This window comes from Scylla paramamosain, chromosome 15 (assembly GCF_035594125.1).
Source record: "Scylla paramamosain isolate STU-SP2022 chromosome 15, ASM3559412v1, whole genome shotgun sequence".
In the NCBI taxonomy this organism is placed as follows: domain Eukaryota; kingdom Metazoa; phylum Arthropoda; class Malacostraca; order Decapoda; family Portunidae; genus Scylla; species Scylla paramamosain.
In genome coordinates, this window is record NC_087165.1 from 25,729,782 (window position 1) to 25,748,511 (window position 18,730).

The window sequence follows — 18,730 nt, forward strand, 5'->3', positions numbered from 1 at the left end:
TGTCCTGACTGAGAAGCTGTTGTGCTTTTTTTTCCTTGTTCTGCGTTGCTGTGCTTCAAGGGGTAGACTTGCCTGTCCTCCATTGTCCTGTGTCTGTCATGCTTGTTGTATAGTCAGTAAAACACCTTTTGTTCTGTCTTGCCCTGAATGGTCTGTTGTGCTTGTTGTGTCTCTCAGATCTTCCACATTCTCTTCTTCTCTTATTTTTTTCTGATAATTTCATTTGACTTTAATTCTTTTCATCTATCAACACCATTATACCACACCACACCACCACCACCACCACCACCACCACCACCACCACCTGCATCACACTCAGACTTTCCTTTCCTCCACTTAGCTGAGTGCAGCTGTCGGTGACTGCAGGAATGGACCTCAGATGGCGGACACAACAGCATTACCAAGTCAAGAAGTTGTGCAGTATTTTATCTCTGCTCTCAAACAAGCAATGACCAGTGGTGGTGTTGTTCATGTCTGGCTTGTGTGTGTGTGTGTGTGTGTGTGTGTGTGTGTGTGTGTGTGTGTGTGTGTGTGTGTGTGTGTGTGTGTGTGAGTTTGTTCATCCATTATGATTTGAAGAGATTGTGTTTGTATTTTTATTGTGGTACTCTGTGATTATACTTTGAAATGATACGGCCTTAAAATTGACCTTTGACCCTGTGTGGTAGTGGAGTGAGGCTTGTGACAGTTAGGAATTGGTTGTCAAAAAGTGACCACATTGGTTTTTCCTCAGTTGCTTTAGCCATGAAAGTTCTATTCCTTGTGTTCTTTGTCATGATGATGTTTGATTCCCTTGGTTTCCAATTGGTTGCCTTTGTGTGAGTTTTGATCCAGTCATTTACTTCCCTACTTACTGAATTCCAGGAAACAAAGGGATTGCTTGCTCCTTTTGCTTCCTTGTGGACAAATTCACTGGTAATAGTTTGTTATTTGGAAGTTTGATTGAAGGCTTGTTCCTCCCTCTCCTCCACCCTATGACTACTTGATGCTATCTAGTAAAATTCTTCACAATGATGTTTTCCATGCCTTCGCTGCCCTAAACCCTTGGAAAGCTTGGAGGGGTCCCTCCTCTTGTTCTTCAAAACTGCATTTCTGTGCTTGCACCTTGCCAAGTCAAACTCTTTCAACTCTGTGTGTCAACATGTAATAATATTACTTCTTGCTGGAAGTTTGCCTACATTCAGCCTGTTCCTGAAAAGGGTGACCATTCTAATCCCTCATACTACTGTCCTGTTGCTTTAATTTTCTGCCTATCTGAAGTTTTTGAATTTATCCTCAAAAGGAAGATTCTTAAACATCTATCACTTGACAACTTTCTATCTAATTGCCAGTATGTGTTCCATAATGGCCAGACAAAAGAAAACATGTGTTCAGTGGCTTCAGCCACCACCAATGGTCTCTCTTTTTAAGATTTCCTGCTTAACTAATGTTTAAGTATCTCATTACAAAGATAAGAATATAGATATCATAAAGATGGTTATTTATATTGATTAGCATATTAGCATTATGAATGTTCCTGTTCATATGATTATAACTATCAGCAGAAAAAATTGTATAACATGTGTCATTCATTTACTTGAAGCTGCATTGTCAAGGAAGCTTGATACACTTTTCAGTGATGTGTTTATGTGCTAACATATGTGTGCTTGGAGCATAAAAGATAGTCTACACTATATTTTGACAGATAAACAGTTGGTATGAAAAAATTACTTTTACCTACAGCACTTACTTAATTTGCATTTGGGCACCATCTCTTTGAAAATAGTCCATTTGAGCAGCAATACAGCAGCACATTCAGCACTGTTGTCACCCCTGAAACTTATTCTGGAAGTGTTGTTCTCTAAGCATGTCAAGCATCTACTGTTTGTGCAGAATCATCTCCACAATGGACAGAAGAAGCATCAGGCCAAAGTCTGTCAGGAATTCTGTCAGCCAGCCATGAATGACCCAACCTTCATGTCAAAGGACATCTCTGGGAACAAAATTTGGGTTTACAGGTATAACCCCCTAACCCAAACAAGTCTTTACAATAGAAGAGTCCAGCATCTCCATGCAGGGCATGGTTCAGGTCTGGAAAACCACTAAGAGCATTTTTATTCAATGTCTTTGAGATTCATAGGATAGTTCATCATGAATTCATCCCCCAAAAAAGATCATCAACTGCCAGTTCTACTCAAGTGTTTTGAGGCATCTGAGGACATTAATTTTGGCAGATATGGCTTGAAATGTGGTGCAAGGCTAAATGGATGCTCCATGATGATGATGATGATGATGATGATGATGCACCCTCTCTTACATATTATCTCTTATAATGCATGGGCTTCTCAGATGCATGATTATCCCTTTGCAGCTGCCCTACTCATCAGATTTGGTACCAACCCTTGTGACTTGTGTCATGCTCCCCACATGGACATTCATTCTATGGAAACAATGAGAAATTGATCTCAAGATGAGATAAGTCTTTAGCCATGACAAGTTGTAGCCAGCCAGGGATTGAACCTCTCACTGAGAGAACACAAGGATGACACCTTAGACATTGAGACCATGATGACTGTCAGGTCCCAAGTTCAGTTTTAGGACATTTATACTCCTAATCTCTGCACTTTTTTTTCCTGGAAATAATAAAGATGCAGCTGAAGGGATGCTCTTTTGACACCATGGGGTAGGTTCATTAGATTAGATTAGATGTGATTTACTTTAGAGTTTTAATGAAAGCAATGGCAAAAAAAGACTATGGTTCCAGCCTGTGTGAGACAACCCTCAAGAATTTAAATATTTCCAAACTACTTATAGCATTCAGATTGTTCATGGATACAACTGAAGGTAATACAAACATAGGAGTTGTAAAAATATTTTTTTAAATAATGAATTAAGACTTATACAGTACACAAACATTCATTAAAAGACCACACTGAGCCACTGTTTACACAAACAGCTGATGAATGCTCACTGTTGATGTCACTATCAATGGTGGCAGCTGCAGCAGTTACAGCTCATTCTTCTCACCAAACTTGCATCACTGTGTATAGTGCTAGTGATGTTGGGATTGGAACTGCACTTGCTACCTCGATATCAGTGTTACAGACATTTTTACAATTTGTTGCGGACCATCCATGCAGTAGGCTTTAAATTCCGTTAGGGTACGACTCGCAAGCAAGCTGATCCCAGGCAGTATACGTGATTTGCATCAGAATACTGCACATTAGTGGCGAGCTGACTGTAGTCACCACAAAAGAAATCTATACAGCAAAAATGCAGGTGAAAAGCACATATGGAAAAAATGTGGATATATTTGAGTTGCATATCCATCATGTGCTAGAACACAGTCATCATACATCTCACAGCAGCTGAGACGCTTGTGTAGCTGTTCATACACATCCAACACCAGTGCTGGTCCAGCTGCCACGGAAGCAGCATCCATAACTGACGACTCCATCAGGCTTCACGCAACCCATCATTGACTAATTTTGGATGCTTACAGTTTTGTTGCTGTGCTTTACCATAGGTCACCAGGAGCTGAAAATGAAAGAAAAAGCACATTCATTGGCATAGCTGCAGCAGGGAGTGTTAGTGATATATATGGCAGCTGATCTTGTGTTGACCCAGAAAGCCATTTACCAGCTTAAAAACTCCACTGTCACCCTCCTGCCTCCAGGCTTAGCATTAATGCCCCCCCCCCCTGAAAAAAAACTCTTAAATCCCCCCAAAAAAGTTTAAGTGGTTATTTCAGGGGGTTTTAGAAAATATATTTTACTAATCAAGATTTAGTTGTATATTATATTGATAATTAAGGTCTATATATATACATACACATTAAAATTGTAAAAGTAGTCAAGTCTGTCCCATTAAATTCCTAACCTGTATCAGCATGACCTAAACAAGTGTGTGTTCTTCATTAAAAGAGTGTCAAAATCTTTCAAGATCTAACTCCCCTTGTAATTTCTTGCACCTAGCCAAAAACATCTCCAATAACTTTGCTTCTTCATGGCACTACTGCCATCTCATCTATTTCTAAAGCTGAACTCTTCACTCAAACCTTTGCTAAAAACTCTACCTTGGATAATTCAGGGTCTGTTCCTCCGTCTCCTCCATCCTCCGATTACTTCACGCTACCTATGAAAATCCCTTGCAGTGATGTTTTCCATGCCCTGGCTAGCCTTAACCCTCAGAGAGCTTACAAACCTGATGGAGTCCCTCCCATTGTTTTCTGAAACTGTGCCTCTGTGCTTGCACCTTGCCTAATCAAACTCTTCCAAATTTGTCTATCAATATCTACCTTTCCTTCTTGCTGGAAGTTTGCCAAAATTCAGCCTGTTCCTAAAAAGGGTGACCATTCTAATCCTTCAAATTATCGTCCTATTGCTGTAATTTCCTACCTCTCCAAAGTTTTGAATCTATTCTCAACAGGAAGATTCATAAACATCTATTATTTCACAACCTTCTATCTGATTGCCAGTATGGGTTCTGTCTAGGCCACTCTACTGGTGATCTTATGGAGTTCCCTACTGAGTCTTGGTCATCCTCTTTTAGGGATATTGGTGAAACTTGCTGCTGTTGGCTTGTGCATATCAAAAGCTTTTAATAGAGTCTGGCATAAAGCTTTGATTTCCAAACTATCCTCCTATGGCTTCTATCCTTCTCTCTGTAACTTCATCTCAAGTTTCCTTTCTGATCATTCTATTGCTGCTGTGGTAGACAGTCACTGTTCTTCTAAATCTATTAACAGTGGTGTTTCTCAGGGTTCTGTCCTGTCACTCACTCTCTTCTTATTTTTTGTTAATGATCTTCTAAACCAAACTTCTTGTCCTATCCATTCCTACACTGATGATACCACCTTGCACTTTTCCATGTCTTTTTTGTAGACATCGAACCCTTCAGGAAGTAAACAATTCTCACAAGGAAGCCACAGAATGCCTGACTTCTCAACTCTCTAAAATTTCTGATTGTGACCGAGCAAACCTAGCATTGTTCAATGCACCAAAGACTTAATTCTTCCATCTATCAACTCGACACAACCTTCCAGGCAACTATCCCCTCTTCTTCAGTGACACTCAACCATCCCCCTCTTCTACTGAACATCCTCAGTCTGCCCTTCAGTTATAATCTGAACTAGAAACTCTTCATCTCATCTCTAGCTAAAACAGTTTCTATGAAGTTAGGTGTTCTGAGTGTTCTCCACCAGTTTTTCTCATCCCCCAGCTGCTAGCTTTGTACAAGTGAAGTGTACAATAGTGAAGAGTAACGAGGAAAAGAAGTAAGAATATATATAAGAAGAATATATATATAAGAAGAAGAAGAAGAAGAGAGAAGGAAAGAAAAAGAAAGAAAAAAGAAAAAAAAGAAAGAAAGAAAGGAAGAGGGATTAAGAAGAAGAAGAAGAAGAAGAAGAAGAAGAAGAAGAAGAAGAAGAAGAAGAAGAAGAAGAAGAAGAAGAAGAAGAAGACACACACACTCTCACAAAGAGGTCGAGGGGATTAAAGACAGCTCTTCATATAGATGCTCTCTCTCTCTCTCTCTCTCTCTCTCTCTCTCTCTCTCTCTCTCTCTCTCTCTGAAAGTTTCTCTAATATCAAGTTTTCTCAGTTGATGCTGATGATGATGATGATGAGAGGAGGAGGAGGAGGAGGAGGAGGAGGAGGAGGAAAAAGAACAAGAAGAAGAAGAAGAAGAAGAAGAAGAAGAAGAAGAAGAAGAAGAATGAGGAGGAGGAGGAGGAGGAGGAGGAGGAGGAGGAGGAGGAGGAGGAGGAGGAGGAGGAGGAGGAGGAGGAGGAGGAGGAGGAATAAGTAGGAGGAGGAGGAGGAAGAGGAAAAAGAACAAGAACAAGAAGAACAAGGAGGAGGAGGAGGAGGAGGAGGAGGAGGAGGAGGAGGAGGAGGAGGAGGAGGAGGGGCAGGGAAAGAATGCATGAGAGATAAGGAACTCAAGTTAAGGAAACAAGTGTAAATAGATTAGGATGGAGAACAGGTGAAAAGGTAACAGCCTCCTACACTGATGCAGTCATCTGGAAACAGCACACTCCTGCCTCTTCTTAATCTTGCCACACCCAAAATCTCTCAACCAAGAGATTTTAATCTTATTGCATTTTCAATACAAAGGATGTGAGTTTAGTGCCATTTAGTTTAGCGTAACAGAGGCATACAGAGTTGTACTACTGAGGACTCAAAGCAAGCTGTTTTTGACAAAATATCCAAACCCTCCCTGTGTGTGAGGAGAGATACACCATGTTTTTGTTAGTGTTTCAAAGGGAATTTGATGTACCCACTCACACACACACAATCTCCATTACTTTGTACCACATTGAGCTGCCTCAACATCCACCTAAATGCTGACAACATCAAACACAAAGAAAGAGATGTTGAATGTTTTCCGTTGCTAATATTTTTGCAAGCATCTGGTTATTTCTTACAACATGTATCTTGATTGCCCCTTAGGATGTGATGAGACCATATCTGCTCTCTTAGACTAAGTGCGCATGCACGCACACACGCACACAGCTTAGGCTCATGCCCTGTACAATACAACTAGGTAAATACACACACACACACACACACACACACACACACACACACACACACACACACACACACACACAGGAGGGTAAGACTGCTAGCCTTGCACTCCAGCCAAGAGACAAGATGACAACTATTCAGCTAACATCCAGTACCTATTCACTGATGGGTAAACAATGCCGTCCTCGGCACGCAGACTCTGCCTCCGGGTGATACCTGTGGATTTGTCCGTTGTTGTGGAAATACTCAAGGCCCTTCAGTACTTCCCTAAGTGCTGTGGCGATAACTGCCTCGTCAAACACTCCGTGCCTGCAGCCTGTACTCTCATCCTGCAAGAAAGGCTTGTTTAATGGATCACTGATGAAAGGAGTGCACTTTTATTAGGAGAATTTTCAAGATGGTAAATATGTACAGTCAAAATGTAGTATTGTATGCAAGAAATGTCATAAGTGTAATAAAGGCAAGTACATATATCATATTTGACAGTAACTATGTATGGTTAAAATGTAATGATACATTGTAATGACAAATGTCAGAGTGTAATAAAGACATATATATTATGTTTGACAGCATATCACAATAGAAATATTACATCTCCATTTCATGACAGCATATCTAAGAAACAAGTTTTCAGTGTATTAACCTAACCTAACCTAACCTAAAAATCAAGGTCTAATCTTTTCACTTTTTTTTTTTTTTTTTTTTATCTTCATGTTTTGTCTGTTATTGAAGCATACTAGCTTTGCATATTTTAATGCAGTGTGATTGGCATCTCATGTAGTATTATTTTTAATTTTTTTTTTTTTTTTACTTCCTGTACTAATGAAACACTTTTCAGTGAATGATAATACTGTCACCTTGTGGCAACACAAGAGCTTGTAAGTACAGTATGAAGTGCACCCATTGTGTTTCTCTTGAGGCCAATTCTGATCACATTTTCTTTTGTGTTAATGAAACATCATGTCAATGAAATTCTCTGACATTCAGCTTTCACAAAAATACTGTATCACAGTTTTGGGATGAGAGATCCTCTGAAAATCTTCCAACTTCCATACCACTCTCTTCCTTTTGAATTCACACATGCTTTACATCCTTGGTTTGAATTAACAACATTCCACTGGAAGGAGATGCCTCACGTTCCCTCATCTCTCTTTGTTTCACAGCAGGCACAGATATGCTGTCGTGGCACTGTGTCCAGCAGGAAGCCGAACGGGCGCAAGCCCAAGACCGCAAACCCGGCTTCGGCCACAACAGCATAACTACACCCACTGTGAAACAAAGACAGATTAGAATGTTGTGAATATGAAAATATTTCATTACCAGTCATTCTCTGAAGTATGACAAGTGATTTATCCATGGAGTTAAGTACAGAAAGTACAGTAACTCCCTGATAATTAACATGAGAAGACAAATATTCCACACACACAAGTATCAGCAGGCCAACATAACAATCTACAACCAGCAATAGCTGAGAAAATTGTGAAAAAAATCTACCATGTTAAATATGCTTTGGATATAATACAGAATGCCTGGAGACACCTTTTATGAAGATCAGTATGAGAATGTCCAACACTGGTATTAGGAGTGATATGTTGAAAAGGTGTTCTTGAATAATCAGCATACTTGTTCACTGACCACTTTTGGTGCCCTTGTTTTGAAAGAAAGTTTCGTCTCACCCTGAGACTGAGAACTTTGAGATACGTACTTTCCATATTTTCATTATTTTTCAACCAAGATCATAAAGATAGTGTGTGCTTATATAAAGTGTTTCAATGATAACCATTGACTGTACCATTATATAAGATAGATAAAGGATTTAAATATACTTGTTAAAACTTAGGAAAACAGACACAATTAGTTTCTTTACGTCATCAGCGTAAAGCGAGAGAGAGAGAGAGAGAGAGAGAGAGAGAGAGAGAGAGAGAGAGAGAGAGAGAGAGAGAGAGAGAGAGAGAGAGAGAGAGAGAGAGAGAGAGAGAGAGAGAGAGAGAGAGAGATAAGATACTAACTCCTGAACTAGGATGAGATAACAGTACAGTTAATATACCTATCAGCAATGACTTATAATGTGATGTCAGAGGGCAGATGTTGTGATAACATTCCATCTTTGGTAATTCTTCTTTTATAAGTGTTGTGGCCAAGATAAAATCTCACCCCATTGGCCAGTCACCAATAAGCCTCACTAAGCCAGTCACCAATAAGCCTCACTAAGCCAGTCACCAATAAGCCTCAATAAGCCACAAGTCATTTAGCCAATAAGCTAGTACGAGGAGGAGGAGGAGGAGGAGGAGGAGGAGGAGGAGGAGGAGGAGGAGGAGGAGGAGGAGGAGGAGGAGGAGGAGGAGGAGGAATAAGAAGGAGGACGAGAAGGAGGAGGAGGAATAAGGAGGAGGAGGAGAAGGAGAAGAGGAGGAGGAGGAGGAGGAGGAGGAGGAGGAGGAGGAGGAGGAGGAGGAGGAGGAGGAGGAGGAATACAAAGGAATACAAAGGAAAGCCAAACAGCAACAAACCTTTTGGTCCTTGCAAGGCTGTTTGGTAACTACTTCTAACTAGCTACAGTGAAGAGAGACAGGACAGCATAGCAGAAGGCTCCTCCCCAGGAGGAGGAGGAGGAGGAGGAGGAGGAATAAGAAGGAGGACGAGAAGGAGGAGGAGGAGGAGAGGAGGAGGAGGAGGAGGAGGAGGAGGAGGAGGAGGAGGAGGAGGAGGAGGAGGAGGAGGAGGAGGAGGAGGAATAAGAAGGAGGACGAGAAGGAGGAGGAGAAATAAGGAGGAGGAGGAGGAGGAGGAGGAGGAGGAGGAGGAGGAGGAGGAGGAGGAGGAGGAGGAGGAGGAGGAGGAGGAGGAATAAGAAGGAGGACGAGAAGGAGGAGGAGGGAATAAGGAGAAGGAGGAGGAAAAAGAAGAATAAAGTGAATGAGTGTTGTGGGCATAGCATTGCACCAGTACCTGCATAAGTTAGTAAAGCTGTGAGACAACCTCACATGCCTTGCCTGTCACCGCTTGTGCCGGCTGGCAATGCAGAACACAATCTCCAGTACTCCGTGGTTAGGCTGACAGTTCTGTGGGAATGGAAGATCATTAGATTTTCACTCGTATCAAGTTGAATTGGTTTAGCTGACACACACTCTCTCTCTCTCTCTCTCTCTCTCAATTGATTGCAAAGACCACAAAGATGATTAGCAGAGGTTTTCGTGAGTGATTCTCCTGTTAGTAATGTAGGAATGTTAATTTGTCACTAAAACCATAAAAAAAACATCTTTAAAAACCTGTGCCACTTTGAATAGTGCCTTTTAAAAGTGTGTTTCTCCCATCAGTACAGTAGAAATGCAGTTATTTATTTACATTTTATATATAACACACACACACACACACACACACACACACACACACACAGAGGTGGTCTGGCAGGGAAGTGTTATGAGAGATGTATAAACCCATAGCAAGGCAAGGCACACAGCTTTCACACTCACCTCACACTCACAACACACTTTCAACACCTTAACCTTTGTTGGGGAAGAAAATCACTAAAATATCACCCTTATTCTCACTTATTATCACCCTTACCTCACTTACCTCCCTTATTCTCACTCACAACACTCTTTCTTCGCATTAACCCTTGTTGGGGAAGAGAAACACTGAAATATCACCCTTATTCTCATTTATCACCCTTACCTTATTTATTACCACCCTTAACTCACTTATTACCACCCTTATTCTCACTCACAACACTATTTCCTCGCATTAACCTTTGTTGGGGAAGAGAAGCACTAAAATATTATCTCCTACGAATTTATTAAGCCAGCACTCATCACTTTAGCCCTTGATGGAGACGAAAAGCACTCCTCCCCTATCCTTACAAGAGCACTCACTAAAATCTTATGTCCATATACCAAAACCAAACACAATTTTCCCCCTCACCCTCACACTCACTCACTCAAGCCCTTAAGAACGTAAGAAATAAGGGAAGCTGCAAGAAGCGACCATGCTTACAGATGGCAGTCCCTCTGTGAAATATACCTAAATATTTCCATGTTATTCCCAGATTTTTAAGCTTGTACCCGTTATTTCTTGTTCTACCCTGGTTGCTGATACTAAATATTTTGCTTACGTCTCCCTTGTTATAACTCTTATACCAATTAAAGACTTGTATCAGGAGAGAGAGAGAAAGAGGGTGCCTATCCTGTATAACATAATAAAAATATTCCCAAAAGGAAGCCCTTATGTAATCTCAGATATCTTAACAGTCACGTCTCCCAGCGCTGTCATTTTGCCAACATACATTCCTCATTCACTTCACAATAAAATTTGACGGCTAACTTACCCGTTTGAGGTGAAATAACGAAGATTAAAGAGCGATTAATATATCCACTGCACTACACTCGATCGGCTTCCAACTAGCCTACTCCCACATCATTTATTCTATTTTTATTTATTTGCTTATTACTTGTTTTTTTTTCACATAAATGTTTGTTTTGAGTTTTTGTTTATTTAATTTTTGGTTGTTTTGTGTTTTGTTCTGTTTTATGAGTTAATTATTTTGTTGATCTCGTCATTCATTAATAAAATTCTTGATCCATTTATTTGCTTTATTCTTGTGTGTGTGTATAATTATATATATATTTTATAATGTTAAGAGTTAATTCTTTTTTTCTTGTGTGTTTTTCTGTTTTTTTTTCTGTTTTGTGTCTCGAAAAAGAAAATCAGATTATTTATTTCATCTTCGAATGTGGAGCAGTTTTGTTTATTTATTTATTTAATTTTGCCTAAATCAATCGTTTTTAATTGCAGTTTTCAGTAGAAACGTTTATTCTGGCTTTTTATTATGTTTATTTCTCAGTTTTGTGACTATATTATATTTTTTGAGACTTGTGAAGGCTAGCTGATAAACACTGACTACTAACCCTTTAACTACTAAGAAACACCATTTATCTCTCTCCCTCGCCAGCCTCCCTATTGCCAACTGTCTTCCACATCTACATAATCAGGAAACCATGTCAAAAAAAACTACTTATGGGATGCTGGCGTTAACCATATAACTGGGTAGCCTATCTCCACTCCTTCGCCAACATCTAAACACAAACCTATCTAGAGTTATTTTAGGATTATTTACCATGACGAAATTGTTATATCAAGTTGTTTTATATATTAAAATGTTTCCATCATGCCCACATACACACACAAAACCATTTAATTTGTAAACAACAAACATGTGTAGCCTATCATTTACCTAGTGTTATTTTCTGATTACATACCGTGAGAAAATTACTTATATTACCTTTATTAGTTTGTTTTATTTATTAAAATATTTCTTTAATGCTTCCATGCACACACACAAAACCATTTCTTTCGTAAACACAAAGTTATTTAGGCTATAATCTAATATCATTTCCTGATTCTTATAATGACTACTAGATTACAAATGGAAGTTTCTTTGCTTTAAATTTCTCATTTTTCTCTCTATTTCCTTTTATTAAATCTTGCTACACACCTCAAAGCCTTCCCTCTCATTAATATTCGTATATTTGTGCCTATAAAACTCTAAGTATTTCATATTTTCGTGTCATTCTTCCATTTATTCATATTCATACACTTTTCACTATTCTGTTTCTCTTATTCTTCTATTTTCTTTTATTTTGTTCAGCTTATATTCCGTCTCCTCTTGTTAAGACTAATTAAAGGTCATTCTAGTTCCTCTCAGTCTCTATTTAAATTAAGAAAAAATGCACAGAAATTAGCATAGCTCTCAAGGATGTTTCTCCTGTTAAGAATGCAGAAATCTTGCTAATCTGACACTAAAACTCTATAAAAAACACCTTTAAAAACCTATGTCAATTTAAATCAAGGCACAGAAGTATTATTCTTTATCTAAATTAAGAGAAAGTGCACAGAAATTAGCCTAGTTCTCAAAGATGTTTCTCCTGTTAAGAATGCAGAAATCTTGCTAATCTGACACTAAAACTCTATAAAAAACACCTTTAAAAACCTATGTCAATTTAAATAAAGGCACAGAAGTATTATTCTTTATCTAAATTAAGAGAAAGTGCACAGAAATTAGCCTAGTTCTCAAAGATGTTTCTCCTGTTAAGAATGCAGAAATCTTGCTAATCTGACACTAAAACTCTATAAAACCACCTTTAAAAACCTATGTCAATTTAAATAAAGGCACAGAAGTGTTATTTTTTATTTAAATTAAGAGAAAGGGCACAGAAATTAGGCTAGTTCTCAAGGAAGTTTCTCCTGTTAAGAATGCAGAAATCTTGATAATTTGTCACTAAAACTCTATAAAAAACACCTTTATAAACTTATGTCAATTTAAATAAAGGCACAGAAGTATTATTCTTTATCTAAATTAAGAGAAAGGGCACAGAAATTAGCCTAGTTCTCAAGGATGTTTCTCATGTTAAGAATGCAAAAATCTTGCTAATCTGACACTGAAATTATATATATAAAAAAAAAAAAAAAAACACCCTTTAAAACCCGTGTCAGTTTAAATAACCCTTTTAAATGCAGTTGTCTGGGGCAGAAGGGTTAATCTTTTCTGGTAAAGTAGATGATGCACTAATAAGGAAAATATATTGCAGAATGATAAAAAAAAACACCCTTTAAAACCTGGTCAGTTTAAATAACCCTTTTAAATGCAGTTGTCTGGGGCAGAAGGGTTAATCTTTTCTGGGAAAGTAGATGATGCAATAATAGGAAGGAAAATATATTGCAGAATGAAAATAGAAACAAATAGTGGAAGAGGTGGATGAAAATAAACAGGTAGGAGTGAAATATGAGTTTTTTGTGGATGAAAATGACTGAGAGGAACTAAAATGACCTTTAATTAGTCTTAACAAGAGGAGACGGAATATAAGCTGAACAAAATAATAGAAAATAGAAGAATAAGAGAAATTGAATAGTGAAAAGTGTATGTATATGAATAAATGGAAGAATAACATGAAAATATGAAATAGTTTCGAGTTTTATAAAAGATAGGCACAAATATACGAATATTAATGAGAGAGAAGGCTTTGAGATGTGTAGCAAAATTTAATAAAAGGAAATAGAGAGAAAAATGAGAAATTTAAGGGAAAAAAAACTTCCATTTGTAATCTAGTAGTCATAAGAATCAGGAAATAATATTAGATTATAGCCTAAATAACTTTGTGTTTACGAAAGAAATGGTTGTGTGTGTGTGCATGGAAGCATTAAAGAAGCAGTTTAATAAATAAAACATACTAATAAAAGTAATATGAGTAATTTTCTCACGGTATGTAATCAGAAAATAACACTATGTAAATGATAGGCTACACATGTTTGTTGTTTACAAATTAAATGGTTTTGTGTGTGTATGTGGGCATGATGGAAACATTTTAATATATAAAACAACTTGATATAACAATTTTGTCAATTTAAATAATTATAAAATAACTGTAGATGACATTATAAGGTAGATAGGTTTGTGTTTAGATGTTGGCGAAGAGTGGAGATAGGCTACGCAGTTATATGGTTAACGCCAGCATCCCATAAGTAGTTTTTTTGACATGGTTTCCTGATTATATAGATGTGGAAGACAGTTGGCAATAGGGAGGCTGGCGAGGGAGAGAGATAAATGGTGTTTGTTAGTAGTTAAAGGGTTAGTAGTCAGGGTTTATCAGCTACCTTTCACAAGTGTCCAAACATATAATATAAAGTCATAAAACTGAGAAATAAACAGAATAAAAAATAAGAATAAACGTTTCTACTGAAAACAGCGATTAAAAACGATTGATTTAGGCAAAATTAAATAAGTAAACAAAACTTCTCCACATTCGAAGATGAAATAAATAGTCTGATTTTCTTTTTTGAAACGCGAAACAGAAAAAAAAAACAGACAAACAAACGAGAAAAAAATAATTAACTCTTAATATTATAAAAATACGTAATTATATATACACACAAGAAAAAAAAAAACAAATAAATGGATCAATAATTTTATTAATGAATGACGAAATCAACGAAATAATTAACTCATAAGACAAAACAAAAAACAAAACAAGTAACAATTAAATAAATAGAAAAATCAAAACAAACATTTCCGTGAAAAAACAATAACATTAATAAACAAATAAATAAATAAAAAATAAATAAATAAACCTGACAGGTGGGAGTTTGATGCGAGTCTTGAATATAGTGCAGTGGAAATATTAATCGCTCTTTAATCTTCGTTATTTCACCTCAAACGAGTAAGTTAACCATCAGAATTTATTGTGCAATGAATGAGGAATGAATGCTGGAAAAATGACAGCGCTGGGAGACATGACTGTTCAGATAACCGAGATTACATAAGGACTTCTTTTTGGGAATATTTAGATAATGTTATATGGGATTGTCACCCTTTCTCTCTCTCTCTCTCTCTCTCTCTCTCTCTCTCTCTCTCTCTCTCTCTCTCTCTCTCTCTCTCTCTCGGTAATGTTAGGTAAGAAAGTTTTAATTAGTAGGACCTTAGAAAAATTTACTTAAAATGTCATGTTTTCTCTCTTCCGTTCCTCTTGTATCAGGTTTTTCTCTAAAATCTTGAGAACTAGACTAATTTCTGTGTCCTTTCTCTTAATTTAAATAAAGAATTACACTTCTGTGCCTCTATTAAAACTGACATAGGTTTTAAAGGTGTTTTTATAGTGTTTTAGTGGCAGATAAGCAAAATTTCTGCATTCTTAACAGGAGAAACCTGGCTAATTCCTGTGGCCTTTCTGTTAACGCGGTCCTTTCCCTGTATATAATTGCAAAGCCTCTATTGCTGTATATTTTGTGCGTTCAGAAACATTATTGCTATTCTGTTCTCCCCCACAATCTTAATTCATCAGATTTGCTTTCCTTTTAGGCAATGGCATCTTGAACTAATGCCCCTAACAGAATATATTTTAAATTTCTCGCTATAGGTCTTATTTACTGCCTCTCATCTTTATTGCAGTTCCTATAAATATAATAAGGAAGAGGAAATATCAATGTAGGCATTTATTGAACTAAAACCCAGCTGAGTACGATAATTTTATAGGTTTATATGCGAGGCCGATGTAAACAAGGACCCAGACCAAGACCAAGATGGAGGATCGAAAGCCGCTGTGGATGTGGTGTTAGGAATTGAAATGTAAAGATTCCCGGTATAATAGGCCACGAAGAGGGACGGAAATAAGAGGAATTAACTATTTCCTGCCCCTGGAATAGTCAAGGTAAGGGAAATAAGGTGTGGAAGGCCGGGAAATAAGGAAACTGAGAGGGTGATAAGGGCAGGGGATGTTTGGGTCAAATTAGCGGATTTTTATATTATTTTCGAGTTGTTTGTTCATTGTTGGTGTTATTTTTTCAATATGGCGTTCGTTTGGGTACGTTAGATATGTTTGCCATTCCTGGATCAGTTATTTCATCTTAATTTCCTTGTTTGTTTGTTTGTTTGTTTGTTTGATACAGGGGAATATTGGGATCCTTGCCTAGCTGAAAGAGAGGATACACACACACACACACACACACACACACACACACACACACACACACACACACAGAGAGAGAGAGAGAGAGAGAGAGAGAGAGAGAGGACCCCAGTACACCACTAGTGAGGTGTTGTGGTCCCTGGCTGTCTGTGTGGTGTTAGTTGCCAGCTGTGCATTAGTGAAGCCAACCATTGCACTCATTATTTCATATATCTCACAAATACACTGAGAGAGAGAGAGAGAGAGAGAGAGAGAGAGAGAGAGAGAGAGAGAGAGAGAGAGAGAGAGAGAGAGAGAGAGACCCCAGTACACCACTAGTGACGTGTTGTGGTCCCTGGCTGGCTGGGTGGTTATATATCTCACAAATACACTGAGAGAGAGAGAGAGAGAGAGAGAGAGAGAGAGAGAGAGAGAGAGAGAGAGAGAGAGAGAGAGAGGACCCAAGTACAGCATTATTGACTTTATTGATGTGACAAGTACACGGTTTTCATTGTAATATTTAGTTTAACTTATAAAAATATGGATTATTATTGTTACTTTTATTGTTTTATGAATTAGATGGTAAGTTTTTACTGGAATATATTGTGTAATTGTAATATAACAATGATTTTGGCCTGGCTTGGCTTAATTCAAGGCACACTGACGGAAATTAAATAGATAAATAAATAAATAAATATTCAACATTATTTTCAAATTAATTAATTGATAAATAATTAAATAAGCTTGTATTCTTATACTTTATATGAGTGAAACAGACACACACACACACACACACACACACACACACACACACACACACACACACAAAGAATAACTGATAAAATGAATAATTACAGTCGATATGAAGGGTTAAATAAGGTGAATTCTGATTGGCCGGTGGGAGGGAAAGGCTTAAGGGCTTGGCCAGTCGTGGCGCTTCGCGAATGGGGTCTGTTCCGAGGCAAATATGGTGTCATGGCCTCGGGAAACGCAGAATTTTGATTGGAGTTGGTTTTTTGTTTGTTTTTAAGCTCAGAATTAATCAAACTAATTGCCAAAAAGCAACAGAGACATCAATTAACATCTTCACATGTAATACCACAATTATTTCCGGATCACCTGAAGATCCGCCACCCCAGATTGTCTCACCTGAAGATCCGCCACCCCCAGACTCTCTCACTTGGTTAGGTTAGGTTAGGTTAGGTTAGCCTTACCTAACCTAACCTAACAACATGAATGCATTAAAAAACTGAGTGGATATAAAATGCAGAAAAAAAGTTTACTTCATTAAAAGTATGGGATCCACCTGAAGATCTGCCACCCCGGATTGTCTCATCTGAAGATCTGCCACCCCGAGTGCGGCTGGGGTGGCGGATCTTCAGGTGATCCTTATTTCCTATGAATTCAACACCAGGAAGTTTTCAATGGTCATCACCAGACGCAGCGTCCTACCACAGCTTCAACAGCAGGGCAGCACTCGGACACTGCCGACAACTAGTCCCCTGTGAGCAGCATGCAGTGATATCACCAGATGCACAGCACAAGAAGAAGCCAAGTGACATTATTCACTGCCTCAAATAATCTTGTTTTCCAGAACAGTGATTATTGTGCTTATCATACACCAATAATTGTATATCTTGGTATTTTTTTTTATTTTATTTATTTGTGTATTTTCATGCTAAGATTACATGAAAAATAATTGTATATCTTATTGTTTTTTTGTACTGTTTTTATTGATTTATTTGTTTCTGTGCTTAAATTAACATAGAAATACTATTATTTTGTATTATTTTGTTCAGATTACATAAAAAAAAATAATTGCATCTCTTATTATTTTTGTATTATCTTATTTAAACAGTAAATATTGCAATTGTTTAATTATTGTCTCATTATTGACGCCAACTGTTGACTGGGAACCCGCAACCTAACCTAGCATTGTTTTTTATTATTATTATTATTAATTATTGTTGTGTGTTGTTGTTGTTAAGTTAAGCCCTGTCTAATTTATTTTATATATTGCAGTAGTGTGTGTTGCTGGGAGGACCTGAGCCACCTCCACCCCACCCTGCCCTGACACACTGGATCCCCACCAAACCTCTCCCTGCCCCTCCCTGTGGGGGAGGAGGAGGTCTGCGCCCCGCCCGCCCCCCGGCCCAATCACCTTCAGGCTTGGGGCAAAGGGTGCGCTGCGGCTGCCCCGCCCTGACCTGAAGGGCTTCCTGCCACAGGAGGAGGAGGAGGAGGAGGAAGAGGCGCGGGTGCCCCCCCGGGGGACACGACAGCGGCTACGACGAGCCCTCCGTCCTGCACCCCCCCGGCCCCCGAGCCCCGCCCCACCCCACCATCAGCCACACCAGTCCCTACCACAGCCTCTGTCCCCCGCCCCACACCAGGAGCGACTCAGAGCTGCCCTCCGCTGCGCCCCCTGCTCCCCCTAAAGCAGGCAGCAGCAGCAGCAACAGCCACAGCAGGTGTACAGCTGGCCCTACCCTCCACAACCACAGCAGGTAAGAAGAGGCAGGCAGGCTGGTTGTCACTGCCTGTGGCACTGCCAGCACTGTGGCACTCAACACAGCCACAGCAGGAGAGGCAGGGGAGAGCTCTCACACACACACACACACACACACACACACACACACACACACACACACACACACACACACACACAACACACACACACACACACACACACACACACACACACACATTACTTATATAACTGTCACTAATTACACACAAGTAATTCTTTCACAGGTCAAGTTATCAACCCCCAAACTAACCCCC

At 38.7% G+C, this 18,730-nt stretch overlaps 1 long non-coding RNA gene across 1 annotated transcript; it reads right to left on the bottom strand.

Annotated features, from left to right (window-relative positions):
- Window positions 1–2,841: 2,841 nt before the first annotated feature.
- LOC135107744 (uncharacterized) lies at window positions 2,842–10,941 on the bottom strand. The gene is made up of 4 exons (XR_010271970.1): window positions 10,837–10,941; window positions 9,501–9,574; window positions 6,668–6,841; window positions 2,842–3,516 (listed from the first exon to the last, which is right to left on the bottom strand). It is a non-coding gene; the product is annotated as an uncharacterized LOC135107744 (long non-coding RNA).
- Between the last annotated feature and the right edge of the window lie 7,789 nt (window positions 10,942–18,730).